This window comes from Dreissena polymorpha, chromosome 8 (genome assembly GCF_020536995.1).
Source record: "Dreissena polymorpha isolate Duluth1 chromosome 8, UMN_Dpol_1.0, whole genome shotgun sequence".
Classification (NCBI taxonomy): Eukaryota; Metazoa; Mollusca; class Bivalvia; order Myida; family Dreissenidae; genus Dreissena; species Dreissena polymorpha.
In genome coordinates, this window is record NC_068362.1 from 2,252,141 (window position 1) to 2,268,681 (window position 16,541).

Consider the following 16,541-nt stretch of genomic DNA (forward strand, 5'->3'; position numbering starts at 1 on the left):
TAATTGTATTGGGGTTAAATATCAGTATAAGAAAGTTCAAAAAGTTATTGTTTTTATGTTGAGGAGATATAATCAGCGATTTTCCTTGTCCAATTGGGAAAAGTACCCGTACCGGTCCAATTGGGAAAAATCGAGTCGTGAAAACCTCAAAATTGGGAAAAATCGAGTCGTGAAAACCTCAAATTGGGAAATTGGTGTATTTGATTTTTTGCTCCCAAATACTTTAAAATTGATAATAACCAAGTGTTTTCAAGTTTTCAATATTATATAAACCTAGGTTCAAGCTATAGAGCTGCAAAGGGAAACTAAGAAAATGTTGCTTAAAAAAAAAAAAAAAAAAAAAAAAAAAAATTTTTTTTTTTTTTTTTTACCTTTAATTGGGAATTTAAGGACAGCAATTGGGAAATTTGTATTTTTTTCGTAATTGGGAAAGTGCCGTTTACCGGTACTTTATAAAGAAGGAGGAAAATCGCTGATAATTGATGCTGGCAAGCCCACATACATTGCCATATATTAATCAACACTTTCACACTGCAGGTTTTTTTTTGACCCGATTTTATAGCCAAAATTCGGCTATGTTCCCAATCCCAAAAAGTATACTTTTTTTCCCAAAATGTGGAAAAACACACCAAATTTTATTTTTTTAGAAGGAAGTGTCTAATGCGTATTTTATCTCAATTTTAATTCAATTACATCTAACAAAGTATTATATGATTTTGTTCTTTTAACTTGAACGATTATAAAGAGTTATATCAAATTAAGTATTTCCCTTATCTGTGAACTTTTCGTGTGGAATAAAAGGCTAATGAATTTATTTTCCCAATTACATGAAAATGCCGATAAAATTCCCAATTCCAAAGCCATGGGCTATATTCCCAAAAAGTGTAAAAAAAACCTGCACTGAAACTCGTTTTATTTATTATAGAAACAGTGTCACCCTCCCCCTCAAAAATGAATAAAAAAAACAAACTGTAAGTCTATTGAATTCTACAAAGAACATTAATTAAATGGAAGTATTCACATTTTTATAGATGTGTGATTGTTCTTATAATATATTTAATATTTATGTATTGATTCAAAGTGAATTTCATATTCAGGTATAAAACTAAGTTTTAACATTTTAACATTTAATAGTATCTGTGAACCTGTGATGTTCTGAAAGAGCAATTTTCATCCAATATTTCCGTAAAATTATGGGGAGCCCACAAATGTACAAAAGGTGCAATGGCAAACAAGCTGTAAAAAAAAACCTTTACAATTCACCTTGATAATATATGGCTATAAACATGAAACAAAGACCTAGTTGAAGAAGTATTGTTTTATTGTTGAGTTATATTAATAAACAAAAGACCAACTTATTGAAAAGTGTGTTAAAGTGCGTCTTTTAGCCTTGTTGCGGCTCTCAAATTATTTATAAAAAGACCAACTTAAACTCGCTTAAACCCACTTCTGTTTATAAAAAGACCAACTTCTGTTGTAAAAGACTCACTTATGAAACAAACAGACACACTTAAACACACATTAACCAAATCATTCATAAAAAGACTCACTTTTGACACATACAAAACCAACTTCTTACAGCAAAAAAACACGCTTTAACACACATCTACTTTAAAAACAACAACTTTAAACTCAGTTAAGCACAGTTTAGCTCACATAAAACTCGCTTTTATAAGCAAAAACCGACTTCCGCTCAGAAAAACTTAGAAAAAACACAGTTTTGAAGTAAAGAGTGGTAATTAAATAATTAGTTTTATGATGCTAATAGAGTTTATTACACCTTTCTGCCGATTGCCGAATTAAATTGAAATGTGATAATTAATTTGTTTTTTACTCCCAAACTAGCCTAAATGACAGCAGCGTATTGTAATTAAAGAGATCACGAAAAACACGAGCGGTTTAATTGTATTTTAAGTTTAATTTTAGTATCGAATTTGTAACACTTCGGAAAAGTAATTCATCTAGACAACTATAAAAACGGAAGTAACCATTTTGTCGTCTTATTACTTTATTATTATTATAATAATTATCGTCCTGAATATTGTCAAAGTGAATTAAATGTGATAACAAAAGACAGCGTCTCTGCTTTTTTCTTTTGCAATTATGACTGCTTGACTCGGATGTCAGCAAGGGGCCCGTGTGTTATTGGTAAAAAACAATGGTAATATAAACAATTGACAGAGATATTAATTATGCAACTGTCATGACAACAGCACTATAACACATCCCGATCAATATACAGTCAATCTTGTGGATGCGACCACTTGTATTAAGCGACCTTTGTCTTATGCAACCATTTTGAAATCCCACGGAGCTTTTTCGCTATATAATGATATTGTATTAAGGGACTTTTGTCTTACGCGACCAGCGACCGCTAATTTTTGTGTATTTTGATGTCCGAATCTTGAATTAAGCGACCACTAGGAGGTAAAAGTGGTTAATCTATTTATCTTTCACGGACAAATCCCTGTTAATTGTTTATCTAAGCCGATACGAGGTACTGTTACACCTCTGCTTTGTTTTCACACCAACCATTATGATTATGCTTTGTCTCGTTGACCGGTTCTGACCGGTATTGTTGTAGACTGCGTATCAATTTATTGAGTTGAATAATAGAGGAACGTATTACGCACAATCTACAGCTTCAATAGTTTACTATGTGGAACGTTAAGAGACAACGCCGATTTTTCTCGAGTATAGATAACAGGTGCAGAAACAATGCACTGTACGCGACAAACATTTCCTGAGAATGGCGGAAAATAATCTATTAATCGGCAACATCTGTCGAAATCCGTACATTACCAATTTGTAATTGTGCTAATAAGTAGATATTTGTTAGCCAATCACATTGTTATTTACTAAATAAATTTTCCAATCATGTCTGTTTGTTTGTTTTCAATTGACGTGTTTTAATTTTTTCAGCTCATTATGTATCATAATCAAGTCGAATTTCCTTAAGCGTACATGCAGAAATTAAAATGTCAAAACGAAAAGTGTTAACGTTAAACGAGAAAATTCGGGTTTTGGAATTGTCAAAAGGGAAAAGTGCACGTAAAATCGCAGATGAGTTTGGAGTCGGTAAAACTCAAATTCAGAACATTCTAAAGCATAAAGCCGAGGTGCTTGAAGACGTGAAAAATAATGTGTTAGGTGAAAAAAACGCGCGAGGTGCACGAGGAACGAGGACATTAATGATCTTGTGTTAACGTGGTTTAAGGATGCAACAACGAGGAGAATGCCTGTGTCAGGCCCTCTCATTTGTGCTCAGGCCCTTAGATTTGCATCCGACTTAGTAATTGTGACGTTTCAAGGCTTCCACTGGCTGGTTAGCTTCGTTTCTCAGCACATTTTTAGCCAAATTCTTTGTTGTTTTTGCAAATAAATATGTACACACAATTCATTTATAATAAATGATAATTTATAATAAGTGAAAAATAAAACACATTATAAGTAAAATATTGTTTATGCATTGTGTTTATATTCATTTTATTATAAAAGTTAAAATCATTGTGGACAAAAGAGATTATCCTTCATATAGATTACAATTGAGGGTAAGCATTCTTCCAGAATGGCCTTTTTTATTTAAAGACCATTTTATTAAGAGACCACTTTTGATTACTCTCTTGAGTGGTCTTTTAATACAAGATTGACTGTACTGGGGTATTACTGTGAAACAGATAGTTGACAACACCAAATTGATTTGCTATTTTCACAACACAAAAATATATTGACAATTTTTTTTGAAAATGGCTATTTCCGACACTGATTTTTAGCTCCACTGGCCAAAGGCCAGCGGGGCTTATGTCATGGTCCTGTGTCCGTCGTGTGTGCGTGCGTCCGTGCGTGCGTGCGTCCGTGCGTTAACTTTTTCTTTAAACATCTTCTTCTCCTAAACTACTTGTCCAAATCTGATGAAATTTCTCAGGAATGTTCCTGTGGTAAACCTCTTTTAAATTTGTTCAAATTATGCCCCTGGGGTCAAATTTGACCCTGCCCCGGGGGGTCAAAAAATTGAAAATTTGCTTATATAAGGCCTATTTTGTGCAAACTTATAAATCTTCTTGTCCATAACCATTAGGCCTAGGGCTACCAAATTTGGTATGTATTGACATCTTATAGTCCTCTACCAAGTTTGTACAAATTATGCCCCTGGGGATCAAATTTGACCCTGCCCCGGGGGGTCAAAAAATTGAAAATTTGCTTATATAAGTCCTATTTTGTGCAAACTTTAAAAATCTTCTTGTCCGTGACCATTGGGCCTAGGGCTACCAAATTTGGTATGTATTGACATATTATAGTCTTCTACCAAGTTTGTTCAAATTATGCCCCTGGGGTTAAATTTTACCCTGCCCCGGGGGGTCAAAACATTGAAAATTTGCTTATATAAGGCCTATTTGTGCAAACTTTAAAAATCTTCTTGTCCGTGACCATTGGGCCTAGGGCTACCAAATTTGGTATGTATTGACATATTATAGTCTTCTACCAAGTTTGTTCAAATTATGCCCCTGGGGTTAAATTTTACCCTGCCCCGGGGGGTCAAAACATTGAAAATTTGCTTATATAAGGCCTATTTGTGCAAACTTTAAAAATCTTCTTGTCCATAACCGTATGGCATAGGGCTACCAAATTTGGTATGTAGTGACATCTTATTAACCTCTACCAAGTTTGTTCAAATTATGCCCCTGGGGTCAAATTTGACCCTGCCCCGGGGGGGTAAAAAATTGAAAATTTGCTTATATAAGGCCTATTTTGTGCAAACTTTAAAAATCTTCATGTCCATAACCATTGGGCCTAGGGCTACCAAATTTGCCATGTAGTGACATCTTATAGTCCTCTACCAAGTTTGTTCAAATTATGCCCCTGGTGTCAAATTTGACCCTGCCCCGGGGGGTTAAAAAATTGAAAATTTGCTTATATAAGGCCTATTTTGTGCAAACTTTAAAAATCTTCTTGTCCGTGACCATTGGGCCTAGGGCTACCAAATTTGGTATGTAGTGACATCTTATAGTCCTTTAACAAGTTTGTTCAAATTATGCCCCTGGGGTCAAATTTGACCCTGCCCCGGGGGGTCAAAAAATTGAAAATTTGCTTATATAAGGCCTATTTTGTGAAAACTTTAAAAATCTTCTCGTCCATAACCATTGGGCCTAGGGCTACCATATTTGGTATGTAGTGACATCTAATAGTCCTCTACCAAGTTTGTTCAAATTATGCCCCTGGGGTCAAATTTGACCCTGCCCCCGGGGGGTTAAAAAATAGAACATTTGCTTATATAAGGCCTATTTTGTGTAAACTTTAAAAATCTTCTTGTCCATAACCATTGGGCCAAGGGCTACCAAATTTGGTATGTAATGACATCTTATAGTCCTCTACCAAGTTTGTTCAAATTAAGCCCATGGGATCAAATTTGACCGTTCCCCAGGGGTCACAAAATTGAACATATGCTTATATTGGGCCCATTTTGTGCAAACTATAAAAATCTTGTCCATAACCATTGGGCCTATTTCTACCAAATTCGGTAGGTAGTGACATCTAATAGTTCTCTACTTAGTTTGTTCAAATTATGCCCCTAGGAACAAATTTGACCTTGCCCCAGGGGTCACAAAAATGAACATAAATAATAATAAATAAGGCCTATTTTGTGCAAACTTTAAAAATCTTGTTCTTAATTATAGAGCCTAGGGCTACTAAATTTGGTATGTAGTGATATCTTATAGTCCTCTACCAAATTTGTTCAAATTATTCCCCTGGGCTCAAATTTGACCCGGCCCCGGGGGTCACAAAACTGAACATGTGACGTTTACCAGTGGAGATTACTGCGGCTGTTTGGCTGTGACCAACAACAACATCAACATCAACCCCCCCCCCCCCCGACTCATTTTTTTTTGAAAAATTTCCCGTAAAACAGATAATTAACAAGAGTGCCAAACTGTCACAAGACAGCCCGTTTGAAAGTTTTGGACAACTTGATAACTTTACCATGACCCATATTTGAACTTGACCTACATATCATCTAGTCACAACTTGTGACCAAATTTGGTGAAGATCAGATGAAAACTACTTCAATTAGAGAGCGGACACCATGCTAAATGCTTGAAATGCACATAGTGACCTCATGACCTAGTTTTTTATCCGGCATGACCCATATTTTAGCTTGACTTAGATATTGTCTAGACACAACTTCTACCAAATTTGGTGAAGATCGGATGAAAACTACTTCAGTTAGAGAGCAGACACCATGCTAAATGCTTGAAATGCACTAAATAACCCTGTGATCAAGTTTTTGACCCAGCATGACCCATAAGTCGAACTTGACCTAGATATTGTCTAGATACAACTTCTGACCAAGTTTGGTGATTATCGGATGAAAACTTCTTCTATTAGAGAGCAGAAACCATGCTAAATGCTTGAAATGCACTAAGTGACCCAGTGATCTAGTTTTGACCCGGCATGACCCATATTCGAACTTCACCAAGATATTGTCCAGATACAACTTCTGACCAAGTTTGGTGAAGATCGGATGAAAACTACTTCTATTAGAGAGCGGACACCATGCAAAATGCTTGAAATGCACTAAGTGACCCTGTGACCTAGTTTTTGACCCGGCATGACGCATATTCGAACTTGACCTAGATATTGTCTAGATAAAACTTCTGACCAAGTTTGGTAAAGATCGGATGAAAACTATTTGAATTAGAGAGCGGACACTGCTGTGGACGCCGCCTGGCCGCCGCAAAGGTGAAACTATAATACATCCCGTTTTTTTTAAATAGAGTATAAAAAATGTTGGCCTAAGTGGATGTTCTTGAACGGGACTGTAATGCAGTGATATTCAATGACCTAGAAACCATTAAAACATTTAGATTGTTGAAAAATTAACATCGTTTTTAGTCTGTTATTGTCTTCAATTTACACGTAACATGCATGTTACTTAAACTATGATAAAATTATCAAATTCAATATCCTACATTTCAAAATTATCATTACTGCAGGAGCACATTTACATCACTTGAACACCGTACTTCAACCTAATAACTCCTAATCACACAGGTTAATGATTACCTGAAATGCAAATTCAGCTGAAATCATAGTCCAGATGAACCAATCGTTTTATCAAGCCTTATAAGGCTATCATTCTGTTATATGTAATTAATGTCACAAAGAAACTGACAAAAACTTGCAGCACTCACACATTTAAGGGTTGGCAATTACAATTACCTAGTATAGTTTTTATAAATATTTGAAATAGGAAGAAAAACTTCAAGTATAATTTATTAGAATTTAGAACTTTCAAACACATTTTTAATACATTTTTAAAACAAACACAACAAAACTGTAAGTGTTTTCAATGTAATCAAGTATCTTAAAGGGATCTTTTCACGCTTTGGTAAATTGACAAAATTGAAAAAAGTTGTTTCAGATTCGCACATTTTCGTTTTAGTTATGATATTTGTGAGGAAACAGTAATACTGAACATTTACCATGGTCTAATATAGCCATTATATGCATCTTTTGACGATTTTAAAACCTAAAAATTATAAAGCGTTGCAACGCGAAACGATTGAATAATTTGGAGAGTTCTGTTTTTGTCGTTATATTTTGTGAAACTACGAAGATTGCTTATATAAGGTATAAAATGTGTCAAGTATGTGTACTCGGCGGAATAGCTCAGTAGGCTAAAGCGTTTTTACTTCAGGACTCTGGCAGGACTCCAGGGGTCACTGGTTCGAAACCTGCTCCGGGCAATGTTCTTTTCCTTTTTTTAAATTTTATTCTTGATTTTTTACTGGAGCTTTTACGATCCAATGTTTACATTTATCAATATAAAGCATTTAATGAATAAGTTAAAAAATGCCAAAATCTGTGAAAAGGCCCCTTTAAATATACAACAATAAAATGTGGCAATAATATCAAATAAGGCACACCAAAAAAAATCTATTTGTGCACTCGAATTTGCAAGAAAAGTTGTAGGTCAGGTCAGGCGAATACAGTCTTTTAAATACTCTACCAGCCATGTAAGTGCTCTTCCTGGTTTTGATATATTAATCCGTTATCAACAAGATCTGCCAAGAACATAGGTTCTTAACAGGTTTTAAGAAGAATAGACTAAAAAAGGACTTCTAGAGTGTTAACAAGCTTTTACCATAGCCATATCACGAAAAGTGCCTAACCCCCATGGTTGCCATGTTTTTCAAATAACAGGAAACATTTTCAAACTCAGCTAAGATAAAATCGGAACAAAATGTTCTGACCAAGTTTCATGAAGATTGGACTATATATGTAACTTCAAGAGTGTTTGCAAGGTTTTATAATAGCAATATAAGGAAAACTGCACCACCCCTTGTCAGCAATGTTTATAAACAGACCTGAAGCATTGACAAACTCAGCCCAGTTATCATAAGAGCAAATCACCTTTTGAATGTTGAAAGTCACATAACTGACATTTTTGTACAATTTTACTTATTGTTCATATATGTGTTTTTTATGGTGACATTCGTCAACTATGAACAATATTAAAACAAACTATTTAGAAAAAATAATGTTTTAATAAAATTTTCCAACTTGATATACGACATACCTTCTTTTGTATATTCTTTTCAAAAATTAATACTGGTATTCCAAATATTTATCATAAGCTATGCATTTGGTTGCCAACTTACACAGTGTGTTATTGCTTCAATTTGTTGTTCGGTTGTGAATGAGCATCTTAAATAAAGATAGGCTTGAGGATTGATTAGATTAATCTTGACTTTCATTTGGGTGAATTTCCATTCTAAGTAATCATATTTGATTTCATTCCAACTAATCATAGTTATCACTTGTATTCAAGGTTTTAAGTCCAGGGTACAATTTAAAGTGCTGATCATGTGCTCTTTCAGTAATGATCACATGTTAAATGAAGGACATTTTACTATTTATATCTTGTAAACCTTTGAAATTATGTTTGCATTTGACCTGGCAAGGTACTTTGATAGTGAAATGTTTGCTCCATATTAATACCATTACGTTTTCAAGGACATTGATGTAATACAGTAACGTGCAAAATTCTCTCTTACTTGAAGCTGTGAGCAAGTTAATATCTGTTCTCAAAGCACTCAGAAATCATCCAGAAATCATCCTCATCTTTCAAATCAGCCTTTTTAGTCAACATAGTTTCTTTTCTTATAAATAATTGAACAAATATAAATTAGGCATGCATGTTTGTATTTCATAGGGTTTTCTACACATATAGGTAAAAAACATTCTTCTGCTGCTCTTATGTTGTTAATGTGCAACAGTGATAAACCTCCATGACAACGCTCAGCTAATGTATATCCAGGGGAAACAGTGTGCCATCCTCCTTCAGCAATGGAAGCAGTTTGTGTTAGTGCCCAATATGACACTAAGTAGTAATCAATTGAAAGTATACTAAAACACAACTTTACATTAACATTTAAGTACATGTGTTTAACAAACAAGTTATTAAGGGTCTGGAGGGCGAGTTATTTACCCCTTCCTTCTCCTTCTCCATATCATATCCACGTCAAACACACTCCTCAAATGGGGCATAAATAGATTTACCACACATATAAATGACAAAACACGAAATCTGGGAATATTTTGCTCTTAACCATTTCTGTACTTCCTCTTCTATATAACATGTTCAATACCAACACAAAACCATATTTATTTTAAGAGAATACTTTTAATTTACAAGTTCCATGACTTCAGATATATCTGTTTAATTGTATTCAGGACAAAATCTTCATTTTAAGGTAAGCAGGTTGAGCCAACCTGAATAAGTGAAATGCTTCTTCCACAGAAAACTGGTACTCAATTGATGCTAGCTTTTAATGGTCAGGGCCCACATTTATTAATAGTCGTAAGTCGTTACTAACTTGTTTCATAACAAGTCAGAATAAGAATTAATATTTGAATCAGAATGAAATAAAATCAGAAAGATGAAATCCATATGCAATTATTTACAAATTGATGACAAGTACAGTCTATTTAAAGCAAAAAATACTGAAAATCTCTCAGAATTATAAGAAAGGAACATCATGGGTAACACAATACCTAATCAGCAACTTTTGTTTAGCATTGTAAACTTGAACAGGGTCTTTTAAAAATTAAATTTCCTCCCAAATGAATCAGCAAAGTAATTTAAATTAAAATTAATGGTATGCACAGCACTTTGAAATGCAAAATTGCACAATGAATTTATTGTTGTTGCAAAAAATATTTTTGAATTTTAAAGAGATTGCATTTATTTATTGCAAAAAACAATGCTCTTGTCCTTGTGTGGCGCTCGACACCCAGTGCTCTTGCAATAAAGTTTCCAAATGTCTTCAATGTTGGTCAAATCACTGTGCCAATAAATGTCATGAGAAGAGGGCGACTTTTCTAGGATGTGATTGTCTTCTGTAACATCTGGCTTAGTTGGGTAGTAACGCAGAAATACAGTATTTGGGTCAGTAATGTACGGTGGCATAGAGGTGACATTCACTTCTCTTTTTTTAAATTGCTCTCCTCTTTTTTCTATCTGGTGGTTACGAGTTAGCTATGTCGTGACCACGAGATAGAAAAAAGAGGAGTGCAAAACTAAATAAAAGCGGAGTGCAATTAAAAAAAGAGCGGTGCAGTTAATCAAGGCAGAGTGCATTAAACAAAAGAGGAGAGAATTTTCACTATCTCGAGATCCCGAGTTAGTCAGCCAATCAAATTTTGCGTAACATGTGTAAATATTCTGTACGCATATATATTGCTGGTCAAAGCAGGCAATGCTCTGATATAACATATTATACTACTATTAGTACTACTATTACTACTACTACTACTGCTTCTGTTATTATACCCCCACAAACGAAGTTTAGGGGGGTATACAGGAGTGAACTTGTCTGTCGGTCTGTCTGTCGGTCAGTATTAAGTGTCCGCTCTCTAATTCAAGTAGTTTTCATCCGATCTTAACCAAACTTTGTCAGAAGTTGTATCTACATGATGTCTAGGCCAAGCTCCAACATGGGCCTTGCCGGGTCAAAAACTAGGTCACGGGGCAATTAGTGGGTTTTAAACTTGTCTGCTGTCTAATTCAAGTAGTTTTCATCAGATCTTCACCAAACTTGGTCAGAAGTTGTATCTAGATGATCTTAAGGCCAAGTTCAAACATGGGCCTTGCCAGGTCAAAAACTAGGTAACGGGGTCACTTAGTGCGTTTTAAACATTCAGCATGTTGTCCGCTCTCTAATTCAAGTAGTTTTCATCCGATCTTCACCAAACTTGGTCAGAAGTTGTATCTAGATGATCTTAAGGCCAAATTCGAACATGGGCCTTGCCGGGTCAAAAACTAGGTCACGGGGTCACTTAGTGAGTTTTTTAACATTCAGCATAGGTGTCCTCTCTCTTATTCAAGTAGTTTTCATCCGATCTTCACCAAACTTGGTCAGAAGTTTTATCTAGATGATCTGAAGGTCAAGTTCGAACATGGGCCATGCCAGATCAAAAACTAGCTTACAGGGTCACTAAGTACGTTTAACATTGAGCATGGTGTCCGTTCTCTATTTCAAATAAATTGAATCCAATCTTCACCACACTTGGTCAGAAGTTGTAACTTGATGATGTGTAGGTCAAGTTCGAACATGGGCCATGCGGGGTCAAAAACTAGGTCACCGGGTCACTTAGTGTGTTTTAAACCTCACCATGTTGTCCGCTCTCTGATTTAAGTAGTTTTTATCCAATCTTCACCAAAATTTGTCAGAAGTTGTATTTTGATAATGTCTAGGGCAAGTTTGAATATGGGTCATGCCGGGTCAAAAACAAGGTCACGGGGTATCTTAGTGCCTTTTATACCTCACCATGTTGTCTGCTCTCTAATTCAAGTAGTTTTCATCCAATCCTCACCAAACTTGGTCACAAAGTTTATCTAAATGATCTCTAGGATAAGTTTGAACATGGGCCATTCCGGGCCTAAAACTAGGTCACGGGGTCACTTAGTGCGTTTTTTAACATTCAGCATGGTGTACGCTCTCAGATTCAAGTAATTTACATTCGATCTTCACCAAACTTTGTCAGAAGTTTTATGGGGATGATTTTAAGGGCAAGTTAGAACATGGGCCTTTCTGGGTAAAAAAACTAGGTCATTGGGTCACTCAGTGCGTTTTAAAAATTTAGCATGGCAGGGTTTTCCCTTCCTTTTATTTGAACAGGCCAAATAAAAATTTGAACCGGCCAAGCAAGGCACTCCTGCTAGGGGGGTCCGGGGGCATGCCCCCCCCCCCCCCCGAAAAATTTTGAAAATCTAGACGCAAAATGGTGCATTTTGGGGGGGGGGGGGTTGGACAGAAATTTTAGAGATGAAAATTACTTGTTTTTTTGTGTATCACTTATGGAATTTTTCTAATTTTTTAAAAAATTTGTGAGGGGAGTGCCAAATAATTATACTGTGCATAGTGTGCGATGAATTTTGAAACAAGTCAATAACACGTGTATTTGGCTAACACAGCATTGCAAACGTTATTCAACTAAAAGTATTGTTTGAATAATTTCTTTCATGCATTTTCATCGAGATTTTCATCAATACAAACCTTTCTGACGTTTTGAAGGCGCTGTCACACTGAAAAAATCTCTCAGGGTTCGTTTCATTTTGAGAAAACCATGTGGTTACGATTTTTGAAGTTATTTGCGTACTCAAAATAATCAGCCAATGAGAAGCGCCGTTTTGTAGTTATTTGCGTACTCAAAATAATCAGCCAATGAGAAGCGCCGTTATAAATTATACTTGTTCGGTAAAACGTACACACGGAAGTATAAAGAACATAAACAAAACGATGTTAAATCGATGTTTTCGCTTGTTTAATTTCGTCTTTTCTTAACTTTAACAATTACATCGATCAAAGTTGCAAAACCTCTCATTATTTTTTTTTGTTACCAGCATTTGAACCGGCCAGAAAATCGATTGAACCGGTCAATTTGGCCGGCGGCCGGTTCTTAGGGAAAACTCTGGCATGGTGTCCGCTGTTTTTTGTGAAGACGACATGCAAAATAGTATGTGTCAATGCGACATGTGGGGATATTAGTCACATCTGTGACAAAGCTCTAGTTGTTGCTGCTGCTGTTACTACTACTTTTACTTCTACTATTACTACTACTACTGCTGCTGCTGCTACTGCTACTGCTACTACTACTACTACTACTACTACTACTTCTACTACTGCTACAGCTTCTTCTACTACTACTACTACTACTACTACTACTACTACTACTACTACTACTACTGCTAAAACTACTACTACTACTACTTCTACTACTACTACTTCTACTACTACTACTACTACTACTACTACTACTACTACTACTACTACTACTACTAGTTCTACTACTACTACTACTACTTTTACTACTACTACTACTACTACTTCTACTACTACTACTGCTGCTACTACTACTTCTACTACTACTACTACTACTACTAAGACAACTACTACTACTTCTATTACTACTACTACTACTACTACTTTTACTACTACTACTACAACTACTACGACTACCACTTTGACGACGACGGATGACCAACCGACGACGGACCGATGGACGAAGACCGACAGACGACCAACGGATGACCGATGTTTGGACGAGGGACGGATGACCTAGAGACGAGGCCGGATGACTGGAGGATGGACGATGGACAACCTACGGACGACGCCCGATGGACGACCAACAGACGGTGCATGACCGACGGGCGCCGCCGGATGGACGACCTGAGGAAGGACGATGGACGACCTGAGGAAGGACGATGGACGACCGACGGCGGATAGAAGACCAACGGACGACTGTAGAACGGACGATGGACGACCGAATGACGACCGGACTACGACCAACGGACAACGACTACGAGGACGACAACTACTACTGCTACTGCTATGACTACTACTACCACTACTACTACTACTATTACTACTATCGCTACTGCTGTTACTGCTCCTCCTCCTACTACTTCTACTGCTAATGCTGCTGTTGCTAGTAGTAGTAATTGTAGTAGTAGTAGTAGTAGTAGTAGTAGTAGTAGTAGTAGTAGTAGTAGTAGTAGTAGTAGAAGTAGTAGTAGTAGATGTCATAGTAGTAGTACTGTAGTAGTAGTAGTAGTAGTGGAAGTAGCAGTAGCAGCAGCAGCAGCAGAAGCAGTAGCAGTAGTAGTAACAGCAGGAACAATAACAGCAGCAGTAGTAGTAGTAGAAGAAACTGAGCATTTTGTATGTACATACATGTTTTTCATTCTGTGAAAAGCCATTGATAGAAAAAAGACCAGTTTTACTCCAAATAATGCAATATTAAGACTTTCTCATCAAATTTAATACACTTGTTAAACTTAAAAATCATTTCACCACAGCAAAAATCATATGTGTTCTGTCAAAATTTTATTTACATACAAATTTATTATATTTTAACTATTCTTTGAAAAAACAATGAAAATTATTTCTGTTTATCCCATGACACCAAGAGCACGCATTATCACAAGCAGAAAAAACAACATTATCTATCTTCTTATTGTTAACAAAACAACTATGAATGATTCATGGAATCAAGTTAAATTATCAAGAAAGATAAATCAGCTATTGTAACATAGTCAGTGAAACACAAAAACATACAAATGTCCACAAAGTTTTTATTGAAATTCATTTGCTTTAATTAATCTGTAGCACAAAAGCTTTCTTAATTAATCTGTAGCACAAATGCTTTCCAATGTTAGTAAAATACAAGATAAAAGCGATGCCTAACGGCCTCAAGTTGTGAGTCCTCTTATGTCCGGCTGTGTGTGTGGTACTGTCCAACTACTCAATTGAATAAGTTAATAGAAAATGTGCAAATTTCGACGGGAGCATGTGCAGAGAAACGTGCTCAGAAATTACAAAGTAAATATGATGTTTGCAACTTACAATGTTTATTAACAAAGTTTTCATGCCCCCAGTAGGGTATCATATAGCAGTTGAACTATCTGTCTGTCCCTCTGTCGGAAAACTTTAACATTAGCCATAACTTTTGCAATATTGAAAATAGCAACTTGATATTTGGCATGCATGTGTATATATATCTCATAGAGCTGCACATTTTGAGTGTTGAAAGGTCAAGGTCATCCTTCAAGGTCAAAGGTAAACAAAAACAATTCCTAGGGAAGTATCAACCTTTAAAAGGAGATAATTTCTATTTATCATATGGCAGGTACAGATAATTTTTACAAGGGAAGTAATATGTTTTTATTATATCCCTTTACAAAATATAACTTCCCTTGTAAAAATTATCTGTACCTGCCAAATGATAAAACAAGAGGGCCTGAAAGGCCCAAAGTCGCTCACCTGAAATAAGATATTATTGGGACAAATCTTCTGACCAAGTTTCATGAAGATTGAAAAATAAATGTGGCCTCTAGAGCATTAACAAGGTTTTACTATAGCCATATTAGTAAAAATGCCCCGCCCCCTGGCAGCCATGTTTTTCAACCAACCGGCATCATTTTTGAACTCGTCCAAGATATTATTGGGATGAATCTTCTGACCAAGTTTCATTAAGATAGGACAGTAAATGTGGCCTCTAGAGTGTTAACATGTTTTTACTATAGCCATATAAGGAAAAATGCCCTGCCCCTTGGACGCCATGTTTTTCAAGCAAACATAATTATTTTCAAATGCATCCAAGATATCATTGAGACCAATCTTCTGACCAAATGTCATGAAGATTGGACAATAAATGTGGCCTCTAAAGTGAAAACAAGGTTTTACTATAGCCATAAAAGGAAAAATGCCCCACCCCTGGTGGCCATGTTTTTAAAGCAACCAAAACCATTTTCCAACTTATCCAAGATATCATTGGGACAAATCTTCTGACCAAGTGGCATGATGATCAGAAAATAAATGTGACCTCTAGAGAGTAAACAAGGTTTTACTGAAGCCATATAAGGAAAATGCCCCGCCCCCGTGGTGGCCATGTTTTTCAACCAACCAGCAGCATTTTTGAACTCGCCCAAGATATCATTGGGATGAATCTTCTGACCGAGTTTCATGAAGATCGGACTATAAATGTGGCCTCTAGAGTGTTAACAAGATTTTAGTATAGCCATATAAAGCCATATAAGGAAAAATGCCCCGCCCCTTGGCAGCCATGTTTTTCAAGCAAACGCTACCATTTTCTAACTTATCGAAGATATCATTGGGACAAATCTTCTGACCAAGTGTCATGAAGATCGGAAAATAAATGTGGCCTCTGGAGTGTTAACAAGGTTTTACTAAAGCCATGTAAGGAAAAATGCCCCGCTCCCTGGCGGCCATGTTTTTCAACCAACCCGCATCATTTTGGAACTTGTCCAAGATATTATTGGTTATGAATCTTCTGACCAATTATCATGAAGATAGGAAAATAAATGTGGCATCTAGAGTGTTAACAAGATTTTACTATATCCATATATAGCCATATAAGGAAAAATGCCCCCCCCCCCCCTTGGCAGCCATGTTTTTGCAAGCAAAGGTAACCATTTTTTAACTCATCCAAGATATCATTGGGACAATTCTTCTGAG

The 16,541-nt window shown here is 36.0% G+C and overlaps 1 protein-coding gene across 1 annotated transcript in view; it reads left to right on the plus strand.

The window, feature by feature from the left end:
• The window catches only part of LOC127842898 (uridine-cytidine kinase-like 1), a 119,358-nt gene that overhangs the window by 59,426 nt on the left and 43,391 nt on the right, over window positions 1-16,541 (plus strand). The gene's annotated exons all lie outside the window — the stretch shown is intronic.